Source organism: Rana temporaria, chromosome 9 (assembly GCF_905171775.1).
Source record: "Rana temporaria chromosome 9, aRanTem1.1, whole genome shotgun sequence".
NCBI classification, from domain to species: domain Eukaryota; kingdom Metazoa; phylum Chordata; class Amphibia; order Anura; family Ranidae; genus Rana; species Rana temporaria.
Genome location: NC_053497.1, coordinates 157,304,991 through 157,318,412, shown reverse-complemented (window position 1 = coordinate 157,318,412; position 13,422 = coordinate 157,304,991). Strand labels below are relative to the sequence as shown.

Sequence of the window (13,422 nt, the reverse complement as noted above, 5' to 3'; positions counted from 1 at the left end):
TAACATAAGTCTATGGAAGGGGTGCCGGCTTTGAAAAATCAGTGCTCCACAGCCGTAGGTCCCCCGGACAACAAACTTTGCACACTTGTAGAGGAAGAGTGGGGGTACATGTGTGCCAGGGTGCAGGGGACCTACGTCCGGCCAGTACCTGGGTCCCCAAAGTCCGGGAGATCAGGCGCAAAAAGATGACTCGAGTATAAGCCGAGCTGGGCATTTTCAGCACAAAAAAATGTGCTGAAAAACTTGGCTTATACTCGAGTATATACAGTACTTGACGTTTGTGTCAGTGAAAAGAGAGAGAATTTATTGCTGGAGAGCTGCAGTAAAAAATGGTTTTGCTGGCTATTATGGCAACCAAAGTTGCAATCTTCAATTACCTATAGCTATAAAAATATATAAATATCTATTTTTCAACCAGTATAAATTCAATTGTACCATGTTTTAGAGTGTTCCAACTAAACTGAGATGCAGTTTGCAAATCTGCCGTTAACAATTGTCTAAAAAAAAAAATTTCTGTCCTGTACAAATTTGCCAAAATTGTTTCCTGATCATTGAAATTTTTTTCTGCATGACAAACTTATCCAAGATCATTTGTTGAAATTGTGTTGTACTTTGACAAACAATCATCCTGCCAGCCTAAGAATGAATATATATATAGTTAAGACCAGAGATGTCAAGGCTCAGGGTGGAGACATATTACTTTCATTTTGATGGCTGAGGCTTCCCACTTGTTGGAAAATTGAGAACCATATTATACAAATGATTGGTAAAATAAATAGTATTTTTTTGGTAAAACCTTTGTATTGATATTTATTTTTGGGGGGTGGGTAGGGATTTTATTTGTGCAGGAAAACTTACCTCTGCTGATGCCCAGTTATTGGGTATATAAAAGGTGGCTGGTTTGATCGCTTTTTCCCATGTTGTCATTTTTTCTTTCTTTTGTGCAATGAAGAGCCTCAGGGTACAGTCAACGGCCGATGGTTTATATGTTTACACTTTTTCAAACTCACCGACAGCGTTGAATGTTCTCTGAAGCCATCAAGGGCTTGTGTGAATAAACAAGACCCACACCCTATTGGAGAAGAGGAAAGTCTGTCGAGTTCAGCACATTCCAGCAGCTCAATTAGGTCATCCGAGATTTAGTTACAGGGAGCTCAGATGGATTGGAAAGCGTTAACTCGTTCAAAACCAGTTATTTCTGCAATACAAGAACAAGTTGCTGCCTTTCTTGTGTCCATTATTTCATTTTGAAGATTAAAAAGGAAAGATGGAACACTTTCATTCGCTGTGTGCTCTGTTGGATTGTCTGCAATGTTTGATGAACATCATCATTGATATTTCGGTGATGAGCCTGCAAAAGAAAAAACATTTATTAAAAAAGGGACAAAAGTAGAGGTCATGTAGACGCTAGCTGTAGTTATGGTTCTCAAAATGAACAACTCCTGAAATGTGCCTGCTGTACCGATGAAAAGTATTCTCTGCATTGCTTTCTTTGTGGGAAATACCTGGTGTTCCTGACAGTCCCTCTGCTTTAAAATTAAAAACTGACCACACTAAGCAGTCAGTTCTCTAGCTATGCTGGGAACTCGATGTGCTCTCCTGCAAAGATCAGACTTGTCATGTTTAAAAAAAGGGATAAAAGGTATTTAGAATGTTATTTATTTTTATATATCTATACAAAAATCTTTTGCCTTTTCTATTTGAAACTGAACAGGTTATTTTACAAGGTGATCGTTTACAATCGCTTTAAACAAGTGTTTAGACAAAATAATGCAATACCTGCACATTTACCCATGTTTTGGTCAGATTTGGTCAGATTTAAACCATTGATCTTAAATGGCAAAATTCAGGTCAGCTTAGAATGCAGCATATGGCATGTTTTCGCAGTGCAACAAATTGGGGTCAGCACGTCCTATTGAAAATGTAAATTCAGATTTTCCCATGGATTTAAACAAATCTAGTGTGATCAACCACTGGAAGAGAGACAACAAGAGTGCCTTTATTAACATTTTCATCCTTGCTCTGACAACAGAGATGAGATGTATACTGTATTACAGAGCACATTCTAGAAATCAGTGAAGTGAGCTTAGTGGCATTGTGCTGTCTGGAATGTCATTTAACCTATTTCAGACTTTGAATGAGTTTGTCCTGGTTGCCCGTGATCCCCACCCCCATGTGTCTATCATACCACCCTTGTGTGTGCCGGCTCGCTGCCAGTTGTCTAGGTCCGGAGTTAAGACAAGACCATTTCAGTGACAGCTCATCGGTTCAGCCGTGGCTGGGGCACACACTCAGAACTTGTGCCAGGTACTTGTTAACCTCGAAATGGCAGAATCTAGAAAGCAGAGAGGGGGATGGTTCCATCACAGAATGCATCTTAATTAAACCGATTGTTCAAAAGCTACCACATAAAAGAGCTAGCTCAGGGGAGCCTTCTCTGTGTTGTCTCTGATGCTGACTATGTGCACCTCAGCAGGGCTTCCTGCTTCTTAAAGATTGCTCTGTAAGTGATCTTATTTATGATGAGGCATAGATCTTGTTAAAGATTCAAGCTGTTTCATTATAATTAAGTCACCAACCTAACCTCTCTGTGGGGCTGAACACTTATATGGAGTGCCGAAGTGTAACCATGAGTTGTCATATGATCCCTTTGGAGATAGTCCCCAAATACTGTATGCGTTCTAACTCTTTTAAAGTATGCCAGCAAATGATTGTGTAAAAAGATGAATTGGATTATTGCGCTTGCCAATCTATTGATATCCGAGTACTAGGGTTGTCCTGATAGTATTGGGACCGATACCAAGCATTTGCGCGAGTACGTGTACTCGCACAAATGCTCCCGATGCTTCACCCGATACCTGGAATGGGTCAGCGGGCAGAGCGTTGAGCGAGTCCTGAAGTAATCTGGCAGGGAGCCGGTGTCTCATCACATTCGGCTACCCATCGCATCTTGCTACGGAAGTGACATTCCGCCAATAAACATGTACCAGCAATGCAGAACCTAACAGGGACAGCTGGCACTTCTGGAGACACTAGGTAACAAGGGATGTATTAGTCTTGGAATGCACAGCCCAGTGTTTGTATTGTCTGTAAGGTCACTTTCGTGACATTATCTGACAGTTTCACTGCTCTGTATTTTCGCAAATCATTTGGAACACATCGCGCATTGCGCAGTGCAAAATTTGTCAACAGAATGTCACTTCTGTAGCAAGATGGGATGGGTAGCCTAATGTGGCGAAACACCGTCATATTCGGTCGCAAATTTTTTTATTTAAAAAAAAAAAAGTATCGGCGAGTACTTGGGGGGGGGGGGGGGAGAGACTTGTACTCAGTCTTAAAAAAGTGTTATCGGACAACTCTACAGAGTACCCATGCATTCAAAGCTTCAGGAAGTACCATAGAAATGTGTCTACCATAGTTGCAGTTCTTATGGTGCATCAGTGCCAATTAAACCAGATGTACAGCACTTGGACAATAGTTACCTGTGTTTGTATATAGTCAGACAATGTACTGTATTGAGCATGAGCCTTTACTCTTCATTGGGTGTACGTGCACCCTTAGGTCTAATTTGGCAGTTTGGTGTTTGCCAGGAGAACAGATGTGTGTAAGAATATTAATGGGCTGGTTTGGGCTCTTATCGTATGTCCTACAAATATTGCATAATTATGCTGAGCTGAGAACATGGGCTTGAAATATATATATATATATATATACATACACACATATACACACACACACGCGCGCACGCACACACGCTATAAAAAGTCTACACACCCCTGTTAACATTTTCCGTGATGTAAAGAAAAAAATATATACTTTCAGAACTTTTTCCACCTTTTAATGTGACCTATAAACTGTACAACTCGGTTGAACAACTACCGGTATATTTGCCAATCTTTGCAAAAACACTCCAAATCTGTCAGATTGCAAGAGCATCTCCTGTTCACAGCCATCTTCAGATCACAGCACAGATTTTCAATCTAATTCATGTCTGAACTCTGGCTGGGCTATTCCAAAACGTTAATCTTCTTCTGGTGAAACCATTCCTTTATTGATTTGGATGTATGCTTTAAGTCATCATGCTGAAAGATGACGTTCCTCTTCATGTTTAGCTTTCTAGCAGAAGCCTGAAGGTTTTGTGCCAATATTGACTGGTATTTGCAACTGATGCTGCCACCACCATGCTTCATGCTGGATATTGTGTTCTTTTTGTGATGAGCGGTTTTGTTTTTGCACCAAACCATATCTTTTGGAATTATGGACAAAAATGTCAACCTTGGTTTCATCACATTTTCCACTTGCTTTTTTGAGACGTTACATGTGTTTTTGCCAAATTTAGCCGGCTTGGATGTTTTTCTTCGTAAAAGAAAAGGCTTCCGTCTTGCCACTCCATAGCCCAGACGTATGAAGAATACGGGAGATTGTTGTCACATGTACTACATGACCAGTACTTGCCAGATATTCCTGCAGCTCCTTTAATGTTGCTGTAGGCCTCTTGGCAGCCTCCCTGACCAGTTTATTTCTCGTCTTTTCATCAATTTTGGAGGGACGTCTAGTTCTTGGTAATGTCACTGTTGTACCGTATATTTTCCACTTGATAAAGTCTTCACTGTGTTCCATGGTATATCTAATGCCTTTTGTACCCTTCTCCTGACAAATACCTTTTTAACTTGTATGCTTTGGAAGCTCTCTGCTGACCATGGCTTTTGCTGTAGGATGCGACTAAGAAAATGTCAGGAAAGACCTACTAGAACAGCTGAACTTTATTTGGGGTTAGAGCCACTCTAAATGATGGCAGGTGTGTACTGACTCCTATTTAACATTAATTTGAATGTGACTGCTTAATTCTGAGCACAGGTACATTCCCAGTTATAGGAGGGTATGCACACCTATGCAACCACATTATTATTATTTTTACCCCCCCCCCCCCTAAAACATTTGTTTGTTTTTTCAATTGAGTTGTACAGTTTATAGGTCACATTAAAGGTGGACAAAGTTCTGAAATTATCAATTTTATTTGTTTATCTGGACCCATCAACCTAGCATGCATATGTGCTGGAAATCATTTTTTAATACTGTCCATAGAGGGATACAGAAATTGTGTGATTCTTGGACATATTGATTATATATTCAACTGCCTAAAACAAAAGAGGGAGGGCGCGCCGACCTAGTGCATTTATCATAAGAGATTTTTATTTTAATAAAAACAAGTAATTTATACTCACAAACGAGAGTTAAGATACAGCTTAATCAATTGGTCAGACCAGTCATCTTGGTCCCTGCCAGCAAGATATGATACAGAGGATTCAATGGTACCCTTTTAGCGACAGAACGGCTAACGTTTCTGGGGCGCACCCCTTTCCTCAGAGCCTAAGCCGTTCTGTCGCTAAAAGGGTACCATTGAATCCTCTGTATCATCATATCTTTCTGGCAGGGACCAAGATGACTGGTCTGACCAATTGATTAAGCTGTATCTTAACTCTCGTTTGTGAGTATAAATTACTTGTTTTTATTAAAATAAAAATCTCTTATGATAAATGCACTAGGTCGGTGCACCCTCCCTCTTTTGTTTTTTTCTCTTAGTCTATGAACACCCATGGTTCAGAGGAGGGCTGCAAGACCTGCGATTCTATCTCACGATTGGACTACATTACCCCATAACACCAGAGCGCAGGAGAATTTTTTGTATTGTTTCTATATTCAACTGCCTACCAGAGGTGGATGCTTGAAAACAGCAAATAAAATGAGGCCCAGCTTCCTATTACTGTCTGTAACCATCAGGTTTCAGCTTTTGCTACTAGTGCCCCCCAACAAACATGTCATACCTGCTCTGTGCAGTGGTTTTGCACCAAGCAGCCCCGATCCTACTCTTCTTGGGTCCGAGGCCGGCACTTCTGGTCCCTCCCTCCTAAGTTCACCCACAGCAAGCTTCTAGCTGTGGGGGCACCCAGCAGGCTCGCTCCTGAGCTGTTGCTCTATGTGTCCATTAACGCATGTAGCATGGCTCGGCCCTGCTACATAGGATAACATACTGGTGAGTTTACTGGTTGCAGAAAAAAATGCCTGAAGCCAAAAACGGCAGCTGTAAAAACATCCAGTGTGCATGAGGCCAAAAACCTGTGTACAACAGCTCCCCCCCCCCCCAAAAAAAAATGATGCATAGAATGCATATAGGTAAAAAACCTTGAGCCTTTTAAGTTTCCCGGAAGGTCCCATAATCTTCCAATCAGCAGAGTCTGGATAGGTCCTCCAAGACCTCTGGGTAAGACTAGCTCAAGCAGTATTCTGGAGTTTTTTTCTGTTTGCCGGTGTCTTCCTCCTGTAGGCAATTGCATGTAATCCATAGGCCTAAGAATTACTATATTGTTGGGTCCCCCAACAAACTCCAAGAAAAAGATTTTACGGTTAGTACAAAAATGCTATTTTACATGCATGAGGCAATACTTTCTCCTGGGATTAATAAAGTGTTCTGAATCTGTGCCTGCAGTGATGATGCCTTTATATTTATTGCCGTATGTGTACGTACCCATTTTCCTTGTGTCATGTTTTTTGCACTAAGGCCCATTTACAGCAAGTTGAACGATGCTTACTAAGTAGGATAAATAACAGGCAGCATTTGAAGGTTGTTGGCATTGGAAGAGAAGATAACAGAAAATAACATTGCTAAATTACAATGACTCCAAACACTCCTTTTCACTATCTAGCGCAGTCTTTCCCAACCCTTTATCCAAGAGGAACCCCCAAAATTGTTTTTAGGCCTTGCAGAAACCTTAGGCCAATTTATTAGGGGTCAATGGCAAAATTGCTCCCTACATTGGTGGTCCTTAGGAGGGATGCAACCCTTAAAAAATGTAATTTAAAATAATCGTGTGTGGGCTTCACATAATTTTTCGGGTTCTGAAAAACGACAACATTTTTTTTCGAACATGCATTTTTTAACAACATTTTTCGGGTTGTAAAAAATTATCGTGTGTGGGCTAAAACGACGTTAAAAACCAGTGCATGCTCAGAAGCAAGTTATGAGACGGGAGCGCTCGTTCTGGTAAAGCTACCGTTCATAATGGAGTAAGCACATTCATCACGCTGTAACAGACAGAAAAGCGCAAATCCCCTTTTACTAACACGGAATCAGCTAAAGCAGCCCCAAGGGTGGCGTCACCTGCATGGAACTTCCCCTTTATAGTGCCGTCGTACGTGTTGTACGTCACCGCACTTTGCTAGAGCATTTTTTTTTTAAACGATGGTGTTTGGGCACATCATTTTAATGATGAAGTTGGAAAAACGTTGTTGTTTTTTTCTACATGCCGAAAAACTTTATTTTTTTTTCGTGCCGAAAAATGATCGTGTGTACGCGGCATCAGAGTGGTGTTTATATTTTCACTTGTATGAGCTAATTGGTGGCATGCTTCTGGCTTTGCCAAGTGGCTTAAGACTTAAAGCAATGCATCATCAAGTAGGCCAATCAGCCACAGCTAAAGTAACCTCTAGCAACTTTTGGTGGGACCCTGGTTGATAGAGTGTACTCTTCCACTACTGAGTGGGTTATGTTAACCTGAATATGAAAGTAATGTAAGGAAACACAAACTCCCAGTTTGGTAGAGAAAGCTCTCCTGTATCCATATCCTAATGCATTTATTCATGAGTAGTATTATATTTATGTTCATGCTGGAGTTGCAAGAAGTATTTTTTATGACACTTAAAGGGGTTGTAAAGGTTTGTTTTTTATTTTCTAAATGGGTTCCCTTTAAGCTAGTGCATTGTTGGTTCACTTACCTTTTCCTTCGATTTCCCTTCTAAATGTGTTTTTTCTTTGTCTGACTTTCTCTCTTCCTGTTCCTCTTCAGTAAGCTTGCCCCCATCATCCGAGCCGTTCTGGCTGGGGGTTAGTCAGCATGCTCGACCCCCCTCCCTTTGGGACTACATCCCTGCGGGGGAGGTGCTGTTGGCCAGAACGCAATGTACGTCACTATGTGGATCTGGCCGGTGTGGCACCGGCTCCTCCCACAGGTGCGTGCAGTGGACGAGAGAGAATACGCTGTCAGTGCTATTGCATGATCATTGAAGAACCACAGGTAACAGCTGTGCCATTTAGAAGGATCATTTAGAATATATAATATATATATATATATATATCAGCGCCTTACCATCGTTTTAGCAGCGCTATTTGGCTGCTAGCGGGGCGCTTTTAACCCCTGCTATCAGTCGAAAAAAGGGTTAAATGCGTCGCCGCTGCCGAAGCGCGCCCCCCTAAAAAAAAGTTCTGCGGACGCCCATGAGAGAGGCCATAAAAAAATTTGAATCGTGAATCAAGTTTTTTTTTTTATTTATTTTTTTAATCACAGATTTTTTGGGGGAGAAAATTACCCAGCTACACACGTCCTATTTAATTTGATATTTACAAAAATGTGAGGTGTATGTACACCCCTCACATTTTTGTAAATATTTTATTATATCTTTTCATGTGACAACACTGAAGAAATTACACTTTGCTACAATGTAAAGTAGTGAGTGTACAGCTTGTATAACAGTGTAACACTAATGTGGCAACAAAAGTGAGTACACCCTTAAGTGAAAATGTCCAAATTGGGCCCAAAGTGTCAATATTTTGTGTGGACACCATTATTTTCCAGCACTGCCTTAACTCTTTTGAGCATGACGTTCACCGGAGCTTCACAGATTGCCACTGGAGTCCTCTTTCACGCCTCCATGATGACATCGCGGAGCTGGTGGCTGTTGCAGACCTTGTCCACCTTCCATTTGAGAATGCTCCAAAGATGCTCAATAGGATTTTGGTCTAAAGACATGCTTGGCCAGTTCATCACCTTTATCCTCGGCTTCTTTTGCAAGGCAGTGGTTGTCCACAGTGTGCACCTAAAGCCACGTGAATACAATTAGCGTTGTCGTCAAATTAATATCACAGGCAGTGGCTGATCAGCAAGTATTTTCACTACGCCCACCAAGAGTAACTGTGAGGGCTTACAGTGTTGTGGCAACACCAACACCTAAGGCCCAAATTTCTGAGTATATACGGCAGGCCCCTACTTTCAAACATCCAACTTACAAACGACTCCTACATGCAAACGGAAGGAGACAACAGGACGTGAGAGGAAATCTACCCCTAGGAAGGGAAATTCTCTTCTGTAAGAGGTGTCTCCTGTCCACTGATGCTTTATCACCAATCCTTGTTTCACAAAAAAAAAACTAATTTTCAAAAAATCATTTTTCATTGGGACAGAAAGTGAGGTGCAATCTTCTGAACAGATGCGCACAGAGGAGGAAAACAAATGTTACAGGGGTGATAACCCCTCTCTGTTTTCCAAAAAGCTTAAAAATAGATTTTTTGGCTGGAGCTACACTTTAAAAGTACCAGTTCAAAATTACAAACAGATTCTACTGAACAACAAACCTACATTCTATGTCTTGTTTGCACCGCCTGTATACTGCTGTTCAAAGTATATAGGGCCAAAGGGGCTGGTAATGACCTGGGGGGAGGGGGGGAAACCCATGCTATTTTTCTCAAAAATGTTCATCCATATTGCAGGGACCAAACATTACATTTGATTGCTCACAGTCCCCAGAATGTCAGATGCCCTGAACCAGCCTAATTTGTGCTTTTATCTTTACAGAAGCACAATGCATCTTTGCTCCTGATGAGCGACTTAGTCGCGAAACGCGTAGAGCTAACAACGTCATGCTCCAACTATATGTTACTACAATACCCCATATTGCATTTTGTGTCTGTATTTTTGTTCTGAACTGCTTTAAGCTTTCCATAAAAGTCTACGTATTTTAACCTTATCATTTTTGTCTTTTTGTTGACATGAATTTGAATCTATCTATACAAGTATTTAATACTGTATAATTATGATCTTCTTCAATAATGTAATATAGTCATGTACGATACATTATATGAAAGTATTAAATGATCATAATCTACAGTAGGTGTTTGTGATATTGTGTTTTTAGCACGACAGCATCACGCTGATTCTCGGCGACATGGTGCCAAGATCTCGCCGACATCTCGCACTCACTGGAATAGTGACAGCACATCCCAGCAAGCGCGTCATAGAAGCGACGGGAGATCCGACTTGGATTCCCGCCAATTCTACACGTGTGCGGCGTTTGTTATGAATCCTGAGGGGGAAGTCCCCGCCGGATTTTAAATAAAAATCCGGCATGGGTTCCCCCCTCAGGAGCATACCGGGCCCTTAGGTCTGTTATGGGTTGTAAGGAGAGCCCCCCTACGCCGAAAAAACGGCATAGGAGGTCCCCCTACAATCCATACCAGACCCGTATCCAAAGCACGCTACCCGGCCGGCCAGGAAGGGAGTGGGGACAATCCCATCATGCTCTGGTACCTACCCATGTGATACCTACCCACGTGGGTAGGGCCAAAGGGGCTGGTAATGACCTGGGGGGAGGGGGGGAAACCCATGCTACCCATCCTACCCATGTGATACCTACCCACGTGGGTAGGTATCACATGGGTAGGTACAGAGCATGATGGGACTGTGAGGCCTATATAGGTCCGATGCAAGCCGCGCACACGTCATTGCAGCGAGGAAAGGCGACGTGTCAACATCGGGAGAAGGAGAGAAGTGAAGAACATGACGTCACAGCACGGAAGAAGAACTCACAGCACGGAAGGAGAAGAAGACGTACAGCACGGAAGAAGAAGGCACCGGACAGCGAGAGGAAGAACCGGGGTGCGCCGAGTCAACAGCGGAGAGCGGCGAACATAGAAGGAGACCCCCGGAGAGTTGAGAAGACCCCCCGGATAGCGGAGAAGACCCGTCGGGATAGCGGAAGAAGAATCCCCCCCGCCGAAGACGCCGGAGGAAACCCGCCGGGGGGTGGGGGCTTTTTTAAAAGCGACCCCCCCCGGCGGTGAAAGAGAACCAGACGGCGGCCCCCACCCACCCGAAGACGTCAAAGAAGAAGCTCCCCCTGGTAAAAGAGCTAATAAAGAAGACAGGGGGAGCCTCCGGAGCAGAAAAATTAATTATTTTAAAAACCCTTGTGTGGTGTGTTTATTAACTTTGACATTTTTCCTACAGGTGAATGGTTAGGGGTACGATGTACCCCATATCCATTCACTTAGGGTGGGGGGCCGGTATCTGGGGGCCCCCTTATTAAAGGGGGCTCCCAGATTCCGATAAGCCTCCCGCCCGCATACCCCGACAACCAACGGCCAGGGTTGTCGGGAAGGGGCCCTGTCCTCATCAACATGGGGACAGGGTGCTCTGAGGTGGGGGGCCGCAGTGCGTCCCCCTGCCCCAGAGCACCCAACCCCCCCATGTTGAGGGCATGCAGCCTGGTACGGCTCAGGAGGGGGGGGCGCTCGCTCGTCCCCACTCCCTTCCTGGCCGGCCGGGTAGTGTGCTTTGGATACGGGTCTGGTATGGATTGTAGGGGGACCTCCTATGCCGTTTTTTTCGGCGTAGGGGGGCTCTCCTTACAACCCATAACAGACCTAAGGGCCCGGTATGCTCCTGAGGGGGGAACCCATGCCGGATTTTTATTTAAAATCCGGCGGGGACTTCCCCCTCAGGATTCATAACAAACGCTGCACACGTGTAGAATTGGCGGGAATCCAAGTCGGATCTCCCGTCGCTTCTATGACGGCTCTGTCTCCATCGCGGCAAGCCAGCTCGGCGCTGGCTCCCGCGATGGGGCTCGTAGGTGGTCAATCTCGCCGAGAAAGGGAGCGAGATTGACACAATATCGCGTGCACCTACTGTACTTTACCATTTCAAGCTTTTCCCGCACACACTTCATTTAACCACTTAACTCCCGGACCATATTGCTGGTCAAAGACCAGAGCACTTTTAGCGATTCGGCACTGCGTCGCTTTAACTGACAATTGCGCAGTCGTGCGAAGTGGCTCCCAAACAAAATTGGCATCCTTTTTTTCCCACAAATAGAGCTTTCTTTTGGTGGTATTTGATCACTTCTGTGGTTTTTCGTTTTTGCGCTATAAACAAAAATAGAGCGACAATTTTGAAAAAAAATGAATATTTTTTATATTTTACCATAATAAATATCCCCTAAAAATATATAAAAAAAACTTTTTTTTTCCTCAGTTTAGGCCGATAAGTATTCTTCTACATATTTTTCGTAAAAAAAAACGCAATAAACGTTTGGTTTGCGCAAAAGTTATAGCGTTTACAAAATAGGGGGTCGTTTTATGGCATTTTTATTAATATTTTTTTTTTACTAGTAATGCCGACGATCAGCTTTTTTTTTTTTTCGGTAATGCGACATTATGGCGGATACTTCGGACACTTTTATCACAGTTTTGGGACCATTGGCGTTTTTATAGCGATCAGTGCTATAAAAATGCATTGGATTACTATGAAAACTAACTGTAGGGGGGGTGGCCTCACTAGGGGAAATGACTGATCGCTGTTCATACATTTGTATGAACAGATGGTCAGGCATTTCTCCCCCTGACAGGCTCTCTCTGCGGCCCCTAGTGGCCGCAGAGAGAGCCAACGTTATTGTACGGGCTTTCGCGTAGGGGAGCCGACCTGCCACTGTAGAACTGCGGCGGCAGGTCAGGAAGTAGTTAAAGTCCCGCTCTCCTTCGCTCTTCCTTTATACAAATAACAGGGATGGAGTTAATTGACTGCGTCATTTCCTCATATAAAGTCCTACTAAACTCTACGCTTTTAAATTACATTAAAGCATTAGCAGTTTTAAATGACATTTTTCTTATAGTTATCTAATTTTGTGCAGGGACAGTTCTAAACACGTGCCACTTCACAGGCATACTATAGACACCCAGCAGGTACGATATTAAAAGGATTTTTTCAATTTTTTTTTCACTTTAAGCATCATTAAAATCACTGCTCCAAAAAAAAAACGACCGTTTTGAAAACCTTTTTTTTGCATTGATACATGTTCCCTGGGGCAGGACCCAGGTTCTCAACCCCGTTTTACGACAATAACTTGCATATTATCTTTTAAAATGAGCACTTTTGAATTTGAACGTTCGAGTCCCATAGACTTCAATGGGGTTCTAAAAGTTTGCGCGAATGTTCGGTCCGTTTGAAGGTTCTGGTGCGAACCGAACGGGGGGTTGTTCAGCTCATCCCTACTTGTTACTACAACACGACAATGTAAATAGACTCTTAAAGCAGAGTTCTACCCAAATGTGGAACTTCCACTCATTTGTCTGCCCCCCCCTTCTAGTGCCACATTTGGCACCTTTTCGGGGGGGGGAGTGGATATCATACACCCCTGATAAAGGCTACAAGTGGCATGGTCCACCACTGATCCTTTCGGGAAGCACACACAGGAAGCTGGTCAATAGCAATGATTTGTAGCCCACGCTGGAGCGAATGCATGTGAACAGCTGAAAGAGGCTAGAAGAGATCAGTAACACTGGGGTAAAAAAAAACTATGACCATGATGCACAGT

General features: G+C 43.1%; 1 long non-coding RNA gene across 1 annotated transcript in view; it reads right to left on the bottom strand.

The window, feature by feature from the left end:
- Positions 1–218: 218 nt before the first annotated feature.
- The window catches only part of LOC120914245, a 90,723-nt gene continuing 77,519 nt past the window's right edge, over positions 219–13,422 (bottom strand). Inside the window, exon 3 of the long non-coding RNA XR_005743640.1 lies at positions 219–1,351. This is a non-coding gene — a long non-coding RNA (uncharacterized LOC120914245). The remainder of the gene's footprint in view (positions 1,352–13,422) is intronic.